This window comes from Artemia franciscana, unplaced genomic scaffold (genome assembly GCF_032884065.1).
Source record: "Artemia franciscana unplaced genomic scaffold, ASM3288406v1 PGA_scaffold_52, whole genome shotgun sequence".
NCBI lineage: Eukaryota > Metazoa > Arthropoda > Branchiopoda > Anostraca > Artemiidae > Artemia > Artemia franciscana.
Window position 1 is genome coordinate 90,771 of NW_027062693.1, and position 10,978 is coordinate 101,748.

Sequence of the window (10,978 nt, forward strand, 5' to 3'; positions counted from 1 at the left end):
TTTTATTAGACGCATAAAAAGTCGCATAAAAAAATCCTTATAAGTGGTATTTCTCCGCTTATTATCCCACATTTCAAATTTTTCCAAGTTGTTAAACCATTCTAAATTTAATTAACTACCCCATTTACCACCAAAATATGTCCAAAGCTATTATAGATACAGAATTTATTTCAATTATCCATGCTAAGGAAAACATTATATACGCAGCCGTGATCTTAGTTCAAGGCGAGAATGGTAAAGAGGTATATGCTGAAACATGGTACCTCAACTACGATTTAACAAAATTTGAACCTCATACGTATAGATTTGGCTTAAAGTTAGCGAATACCCCTAAATATCAACCCACGAGAGGAGAAGTAAAAATAAAATATTCGAATAAAAGTAAGAAAGGAAAAACTTGACAAGCCTTCAACTATTAATAAGAAAACTACAACAAAAATTTCATATAAAATATTGGTTTTGCAAGGGCCCAAATCAAACTGATCTACTTTTGATTGATAAATGTAGGCCACCTAAAATTTGTTATAAGATCGAAGAAAATGAAAATTGTATTAAGTACCAAGGAATACACCACCCCTTAGATGAAATCCGACATTATGCCAAATTTATGTATGACCCAACGTCCCAAGAGTACGCACTAAGGGGAAATAACATTTTCTTAAAGAGAAAAAAATCGGTAGAAGCCAAAAAAGACGCGTATAAAGGTAAATTAAAATCAAAAAAATTCAAACAATAAACAAAATCTACAATTTTTTAGACGAAACACCAGAAGGATTCAAGGCGGAAAAGGTAATTACTCATTAGATAATTAGTCTGCTTATACGTGTGACTAGTACTAACCGGGAAAATGTCGCGACGAAGAACCTTAAGTAATACCGATACCTTAGAACCCAACCAAGACCTGATGTTTGCGAGACCAGAATTATGGATTTCAAATAAAACCCAAAGTTTACCAAACCTCTCAGTAATAGACTATGAATTACGTGAAAAAATCCTTGAATCCGCAATAACTAATGCAATAAGAAACTTAGAATATAATACCTTAAGCTCTTTATTACAAGTTCCCCTCATTCTTAAAGACGATTTCGTTATACACGGAATGATCATCCTATTATACGGCTCCTTTTCACTAGATGTATTGATCAAAGATTACGATTATAGGCATGAAAATGCTTTATACACCTTCGCAGCCCTACTCCAAGCAATGCCCCCCGCTAAGTATCCTTTAATAGCATCTTTAATACGCGAAAATTTTTGGGACACGCAACAATAATCAGGTTTCAAGATAGTGTGGCCATTAAAGTTTCTGGAGTTACTACTGGATGTGAATTACAAAATAGTGGAAAATAAAAATATATTGTTGGGAATATATGAGAACTATTTATGGTATAGTGCAAATTTTGACCCAATAACTGTAAAAAATACAACCCATTATATTTATGATGAACAGTATAAAGAGTTAAAAAATGTGACGATAAAATTCTACATGAACGATGAAAATTTTGGATCAAAAATTTTGCCAGATAAAGACATCATTGTGTATGAAAAATTCCTAGACAAAGCTAGCCCGCTATGCTTCCGTAAGGAATTGACTTATAAAATAATTCACACGACCTCAAATAAACTCAGTCTAAAAGATCTATGCAGGAAGCAAATACGGCAAATATTAAGGAAAAGGGACATTCATTATTCCGTACAAAGCCTCCAAATTCCCACTTTCCTAAAGAAATATATAATGTACATGGAAAACGGCCCCGAAGTCAACGACAAAAACTTCCAATTAACATTTAAAACCCCCTACCTTTTAAAGTCAGAGTACAATTTACTGGCCAATAATGGCCCAATTTTGAGAATTACGGAAAATTATGAAATTGACGATCCTAAAACAGTATTTCAATAAGATATTTCCTCACCCTTTATGTAATTTTTCTAATTTGTAGACAAAGAAGAACTGTGTCAAATAAAAGAAAAATTTGTTTGGCAGCGAATAGAAATCAATACCTTAATAAACACGTCATACGCGATAGAAGAAACCAGTGTCAATCAGGTAACCGCCAATTAACTAACTAACCTGCTTATAACTAACAAAAATTAAAAAAAGAAATATCATGCCATTAAAAAGAACCTTAAGTTATCCCAACCTTACCAGGTTGAGGAATGGGGAAAGTTTTGATATAAAACTAGAACTATAAAAACTCCCCCTAGATACCTGAAAAGCCGAACAGCTTGGTTTCCATGTAAAACCCAAAGTTTGCCAAATTTGTCAAAAATTGACCACAAATTATTAGACCAAGATTTAGAAAATACCATTAAGAAAGCAACAAGAGAATTACAATAGCGAACTCTCTACCTCCTTCTCGAAGTTCCTGTAGTCATCACTAATAAGTTAATAACGAGAATTTTATTCATCTTGTTATTCAGTTCATTTACACGCAAGATAAGAAGAGAAAACTTCCAATATAAACAGCAACTTGCGCCTTGGACTTTTACGATCTTCCTTGACAAAATCCCCCTCAAAAAATACCCTCTAGTAGCAACATTGATCAGCGAAAATTTCTGGAGAATCTACAACGAAAAAGGTTATACGATCATATGGCCTCTCAGATTTTTGTCAATATTGATAAAAAGAAATACAAATGTCTTGTTGGAAAAACCAAGCATACTAAACAAAATTTATAAAGACTACAAGAACCATTATTCAGCTAGTAACTTGAGAGGAAATGGCCGAAAATTCCACATTTATGAACCAGACTACAATGAACTGAAACAAATAATCTTTACCTGTAGCAAATGTGATGACAATTTTGCGTCAAAAATAGCGCCTCAAACAGATATAATCGTATTTGAAAAATTAATGAACTGTAGGGACCCCCTATATTTCCATAAAATATTAATTTTCAAAATAATCCGTAACGTATCAGTACCTTTAACTTTAAAGGAACAGTGCAGGAAGCACATCCGACTTCTCATGCGGAAAAGAAATATAAATTATACCCTGTGGAGCCTTCAATTACCTAAAAGTTTACAAAAATATCTAATGTTCGCGGAGGACAATTCAGAAAATAAAGATCAAATATCTGAATTAACCTTTTGGTCAGCTCACATTCCAAGATCAAAAGATTTTATAACATATTTAGGCGGGCCAATTTTCAATGTGCAAAATAATTTCGACATCAACTGTGGAACAAAACTGTCTACTTTATAAATTTTTACCTTGAACCCCTGAGTAACCAAACAGCTAATCCCGCGAAATTATTTATGAAAACATGTCTAACTCCACCCAATGATTATTAATATAACCCAATTTAATTTTTTTTTAGAAATTGGACTTGTCTAAAGATTTGAAGTAATGGAATCTCCGCCAAATTACTTCCTCGCAGTCCAAGTTAAAAACCCTCAAATAAGGATGAATGCTTCGATTTTGCAAAAACATGTAATTGAAACAAACCCTATGTTAACAAAAGCCTTAATCAAACAAAACTCTTTCCACCTAACGTTAAAAGTATTGCATCTGAAAGATAATACTGAAATTGAACAAGTAAAAAGTGCTTTCGTCAAAACCATAGAAAAATATAGACAAGATTTTACAAATGAAAAACTTTATCTCGATTTTCAAGGCATCGGAGATTTCTTTGAGCAATTTATATATGCAAAATTAGAGAACGAAGAGGTAGTTAAAACGCGCTTAAATCCAATTATAGAAGAAATCTCTAAAGAAATTACCAAAAGCGGAATACAACTTGCAAATCAAGAAAGCTGGAGGCCACATTTAACATTAGTTGACCTAAGAAAAGTTAAAAAGCTAAGAAAAGAGGAACGAAAACTCCACCCCTCCTTATCTTCCAATGTTAAGAACATGAGATTTGGAAGGGAACTAGTAAATAGTTTACAATTACTATCGATAATATCAGAAGTAACATTTGGACAAAACACCCCTAAATGCAACTAAACGCGAAAAAATAAAATGAAGTAACAACGTTTCAGGAAAAGGAAAAAGAACGTAACAGGAAATATATGGCGGTAAGGTAATGATTTTTTTAAATAAATTACGCTTACCAAAACTAACATTGCAAAAAAAAAACCTCCGTATAACTATCTTTATCCATATACTTATAGTAATATAAATAAGTGTAAAAATATATCCCACACGAAAAGTCTAATCTTAACGCTTAGCCTACTGACCCCTTATAATATTAATATATATATTCAATAAGATTTGATTGGCTAAAAGAAAAAATAGGCGGCGGGGCTAAAGAGGTAACCATTGAACATTAGTTGGAGAGGCGGAGTAACTATATGCAACTATAACGCGTTATAAATAGAAAATAATTTTTTTTTCCTTAATTTTAACAAAAAGCACCAAATACATTTAATAAAAGTCAACCTCTTACCTTATCCGATCTACATGGATTCATGACACGGTCCGAACCTCGAAGAATACTTTAAACATCAAGCTTTGAAAATACAAGCTTTGAAAACTATCAAAACACAATAACTATATTTGATAAACATTTGTTCACAAAAGATACTTATATATCCCGCTTAGATGACAGAATACGGTCTTCCGATCTAAACAACTGAACAATGTAGTGTCAGACGAGACTTTTATATACCGATAAACGAAAACAACCCCTAGTATTAAGGCCAACTTAGTCGCCTCATCCTCTTGAAACATCGCTATATCAGATTACAAAGTAATACATTGTTCTAAATCTAACTAACTTTCAATCCAAATGCAACGTACCGTGATAAAACTCTCAATTATTATCTTCTGAAAAATCAAGCAAGACTTATTTACGAGTAATTTAACTAACTCTCGATCCAAATGCAACGTACCGTAATAAAACTTTCAACTATTATCTTCTGAAAAATCAAGCAAGACTTATTTACGAGTAATTTAACTAACTCTCGATCCAAATGAAACGTACTGTAATAAAACTCTCAATTATTATCTTCTGAAAAATCAAGCAAGACTTATTTACGAGCCTAAGTAACAAAGCCGTAAGCTTCGGATTAAATACCTGGGCAATGTTCATATTTTGTCTAATTAATAAGCACCTAAAATCTAAAGGTTTTTCAAAAATGCCAAAATTATAATACACACCTTAAATCAACATAAATAATTGCGTTGGAAAGGTATCTTCGCCTAATGGAAAAATGCGTTTTTTTTAATTAAATCAAATTGAAAGTAATACACTTACCTATTTAAAAAACTACACTATGCAATGACGAACTGTGCGTATATTAATAAAGAAATTTCATTTCTGTTCAATCTAAACAAATATTCTGATAGAAAAAAAGAAAAAAAAACTAGTTGAAGTTAAGCGCAGTATTTTTATGTGCTTATAATTTGGACAATTTTTATGCTATTTCAAAAAAATAAAGTTTTTTTTCATTTAAAATAAAACAGCCTAAAGAACTTAATTTTCCTTAAGGTTATAGGTCAAAATGGTTTATTAGAACCAATTAATTATAATATAAATCATCCCTTTGGTATTATATTCAACTACTTTGGTGAAACATTGAAAAGAAATTCTAATTAATCATAAATGCTTTTATTTTAAACTATAGCCTATTTTAAACTACATGCTTAATACCTATGTACGTATGTGTATAAATTTCAATATAATAATTTTCCTTCCCCTACAAAAAATTTTACAAAACAGTAGTTCAAATATCTCTTCGTCTAAAACTTGACTGAAAAAATATGATTTATAACAAGTATTCTTTTAATAAAAAAGAAAAAAAATGGTAGAAAGAAGTAAAATTTTTCGAAAATTTAATCTCATAATTTAACTTTTCTTCAATAATTATGACACAATCTCTTAATTATAAAAAAATATAAACTTATGTTACGAAATACCAATACCCTACAACTTATTATTTAAATGAGGCTAAAATTCTACTAGAAATAAATTATAAGTCAATTTAATTTATAAATCAAATTTTTTATTTTTTTTTCCGTTTTAACAACTAAGATACTTAATTCAAAGCTAAAAGAAATTCAAATGCAAAAGAACACTTCAATTTGCAACAATATTAGAAATGGTTAAAATTATTTCTAAAAGTGCAAGAAAAAAAAATGGCTGTGATCTTTGAAACGTAGATACTAGGCCTTACAATCTTATATATATAATAATCCCAACTTTTAAACTCCAAATTAAGTTAACTGATCCATAATTAAATTTAACCAATTAAATAGAACTATGCATCAAACTTTAACAATAAAATAAGCCTATCATTCTATTATACATACATAACAAGTAATTTAAGTTTCCGGCCGTAACAAATAAATAAAGTGTCTCATACGTTTATCAGATATGTGTTTTAAGAAAATTTTCCTCTTGGTTAGCAAAATTTTAAATAGTTTTTGTTTTTAATTATTTGGAATCATTAAGAAGTTTCACGGCGATCCTTTCAGAATACAAGTGCTATTATTTTTTTTGATCTCTAGGTATTTTTATAAGAAATAAAATAACTTTAATGTGAATATTGCAAATGTCTATCCATCTCCTCCTAAGCTGACTTTCAGTAGGAGTTTTGAACTTATAATAGGTCTTAAGTTAACACCATCCTAGGCCTAAAACAAAGCTTTAAAAAAAATACCTAATAGATTCTTAGTAAGACTAAGTTGGTCCTTTAATTTGCTAAATACCTTGCAGCCCTGAATATTATTAATTTATCTTCTAAAAACACTCACACCCATTATCAATTTTCTGACAAAAAATTCAACATTTTTGAAGAAAGATGCATGAGACTTTTGCTATTAGGTTCTCTGATACGCCAAATACGATGGTATGATTTCCGTTAAGATTCTGTGATTTTTAAAGAGTGTTTTCCCCTATTTTGAAACAAGCCTTGTTTTCCCCTATTTAAAATGAGCCTTTTTTCAAAGTGGGTGGTACCAAAGATCTTTCGCAATGGTTTTTACTCCCTTTAGACTATTCAGACACGGAGTCTTCACTAGAAAGGTCTTCGATATTCTTTAATCCCCTTTTGGTTTTTGACATTGGTCGAGGATCATTCCTTGCTACCGTTTTGTATTTCCTGGGGGATTGCCTATTAATTATTTCATTAGAATGGAAAAGTAATTGTTAGGCAGTCTTCTAAGGCAGTATATACACCTACTGTTTGGCAATGTATACATCGAGAGGTCTTTCTTAGAGCAAAATTGTCCTAACCTATGCCAAAGTCTGTACACTGATAATATATATATATATTAATTACTCTCGAGACTACTAAAATATTTGCTATTAGACATTAAAATTTCGTTACTATTGAGCCAAATCGCTCTTAATCACAGTTTGTTACCACAAACTACTTAAGTATAAATTGACTCTATAAAAAAAATTACTTCCTTTCTCAGCTCCAATTTAGAATTATTGATATTTTTAAATTGATTTTTTTTAATACTATTTCTTAATGACAATAGCGTATTAGCCCCTTAAATCTATCATCAACAACTCCATTAATACTTAATAAATCTCAGCGTCACGTAATCCATTTTTTCTTTCTATCATACTTTGTCAGAAATAATTTATTAAATGTTAACTACAGATAAGAATGATGATCTTAACATTTTTGATGACCATGTGTATAGGTGCCCATACACAAGATGTCGTAAAGCATGGGATAATATTCAAACACAAAAATTCACTTCTAACTAGTAACAACGCTTGGAAAATATTTATGAAGCTAGACCCTAAGCCATTTGAAACATTATTCCAACAAGTTATAAGACTGGAGAAAAATACATTTGACCTGAAAGAATCAATTTTTCAATTTTTAAAATCAGACAAGGGACTACAAGCAAGCAAAAACAACCATGAAGTAAAAAAGAGACATCCCCTAACTTTCCCAAAGTCAAAATAAAAAGGATAGTAGATGATTTTGATGCAAAAATGGCCGAAATCGATAAAGCTATAGGACTCGGAAAAGCCATTGAAAAAAGAAAAAGGAGATCAATTAACGAAAATCAAAACTCAGATATCGATAAAGAGACCCAAAATACAATTGAGCCAATAAAGACCCAACTTAGACAAAGAAAATTTTACGATGGACAATATGCATTATTGAACGAATTGCCCACAGTATGGAATTTCTTCAAAGAACTATGGAATGGACCAAAACAAGTTAACAGGACTGAGAACAAACCAATACAAGAGGAAATAAATTTATCTGAAATAAAACCAACGAAAGTTGAAACGAGAGATATAACCAGTATTTCCCCATACACACAGCAAACCGCTACAATTGAAACCCAAACAACAAGCATTGTTCTGACCTCGTAACGCGAACGAATAAAATACCAGAGATAATAAGAGGTATAGAAAATATTGAAGTGGGATCAAATTCCACTAATGGTACCAGCAAACCGAAATACAAGTTTAAATGTCAATACTTCTGTAGAATAATAAACGTTACAACGGAAACTACCAAAATCCACACGACCTCCCATATTCCACATCTTACTACTTATACCGAAGAAAGCACAAACGAATTAATGGAAATCTCCACAAGTACCTCAAAGAAATACGAAACGACTACCTTCTGGAAATACGATACTCAGAACGAGGAAACCACAGCAGAAACTGATTTTACTCCAACAACAATTGAAACTGAACATACCCCAATAACAGAAGTGGAAGAAACATTCCCCTCGTCAAACCCCACGACGACTGACCCACAACCAATAGAGTTAGACACCTCAATGTCAGAAATTACTACAGAAACTATCCCTGGTGTACTAATGCCAATTAAAAACGATGAAATTTTAATAACAGTAAGGCAACCATGGCAATCAACTAGCTGGATATGGACTTCTTCGAAGAAGGGAAGAATACAAGTTAGGTGGCAAATCCCTTTTGTCGAGACAGACTATGGTAGAACACGATGTATGGATGGAGACAAAAAATATCAAGATTAAAATCACTGGAGAGAATGTTGGACAATAGATGGTAAAAAAACTTGCGCGCGACTGGCCATGGCTGACGAAACAGCAAAGAATGAATTAGAACCCCTCCCGGAATTAACCATGGAAAATGCTCATAAAATATCAACTCATCAGGCATTCCTCATCTTACATAGACAAAGGCTAGAGGCGTTATTTGAACTATTCAATATAGAAATACAAAAACTTAAGCAAAGCACTACACGTATATTCGAAGTATTTTTCCGAAGAAGTAAATATAAAAGATCAACAAGTCTAATCCCAATAGTAGGGGAGCTTGCTTCTCGACTATTCGGCTTGTCAACCGAAGAAGATTTGAATATACTAAGAGATAATGTTAAAAGGCTCAACACAGCCATGAACACAACACTACATGTCCAAAAAATACAAGCAAGTATCGCCAATTATCTAATAGACAAAATCGAGGCTATATCCAAAAAAATCTCAAGAACAGTCAACACAATGAACTATTTAAAAAATGAAGTAGACAGAGTAATCTCTGATTCCAGCCTAACGATGGTGTCACTCGACATTGTTATTATGTCTTTGTTGAACTTAGCCACTGATGTCAGTAAATTTGAATTCGCGTTATTTGAATTAACATTAGGATCCCTTTCTTACGACTTAGTGGATCCCTTGAATCTTAAGAACATCCTAAACGAAATAAAAACACCCTTAACATTTGGTCTCCACTTACCAGTAGAACCAGAAGTAGCTAACTTGTTTTTATATTATAGCAAACTAAAGGTGCATATCACCGAGATCAATGAACAGTTATTTGCTGTAGTCACAATTCCTTTAATCAATCAACAATCCATATATGACCAATACAAAATATCTACCTTCCCCATCAACATTAAAGAAACTAACTCCTTCATGAGCATCATCCCAGAAGCGGAATATATGTTAACAGATCAAGACAGAAGAAAATACGCACTAGCAAATGCCGAAGAATTAAAAGAATGTGTGTCATTTAAAAACTTGGTCTGCCAACTAACATTACCTTTATATAACGTAAAGATAGGATCATGCATGCTAGATCTATTCCCAAAGGAATCACAGCAACAAAATATTCCCGATTCTTGTGAAGCCTTAATAGGAAATACCAAAAGAGAAACTTTCATTAATTTACGGAACGACTTATGGTTATTTACAGTACCTAAAAAGACGGTAGGAACTCTATCCTGCTATAGCAATACAGAAAAAATTGACCCCAGCTATCGAACCGAAATATTATTACAGGATATTGGGACTATTACAATCAAACAAGGTTGCAGACTTGTAACTAAAGAAACAACCGTCCAAACACCTCTAATCACAACCAGCACTAACGTCATGAGCCCAAAAATAATAAATTTTTAAGGAATAAACTTGTCCTTCACGATTCCGAATATAAATGATGAAGAATCTAAAACATCCATATGGCCAAAAATAGAAAAGATTAAAGGTACAATGCAATTAACAAAAATAAAGGAAGCGTTAGATATGCAAATACCCTTATTCACTGACGAAGACCAAAGATTGAAATATGTGGAGAGCCAATACGGTTTGTTCTCACCAAACTCATGGTATAATATTATAATCACTATATTCATGGTATTTCTTATTTCACTAACAATAAGAGCGCTACTAACAATTAACTATGGGAGACTACTGAAGAGAAAAAGGATAAATACTGATGCAATTGAAGCACAAGAGATGCATCAATTGAATCCTACTGCTCCTGATGATATTTAAGCCATATTAACAGGGAGGATGTAATAATCCGGGAAAATTGAGAGGTTTTTCCCCGTACGTTAACATGCTTCCCTACTGTAGGAAATATTGTTGGTGTATAACAGCTAAAAGGCTATGATATAACATACTGTATTACTTTTTGGCATATACATCAAAAATACTCTTGGCAGAAAATCTTTATGTAAATATAGACCTCTAACAAGCACGAAAAAAATTCGTTCCTATCTTTTTATATGCAAGAGATTTAAGAGGTCATCTCTTGTAATTTTGCTGATCTATTCCAGGATAAAA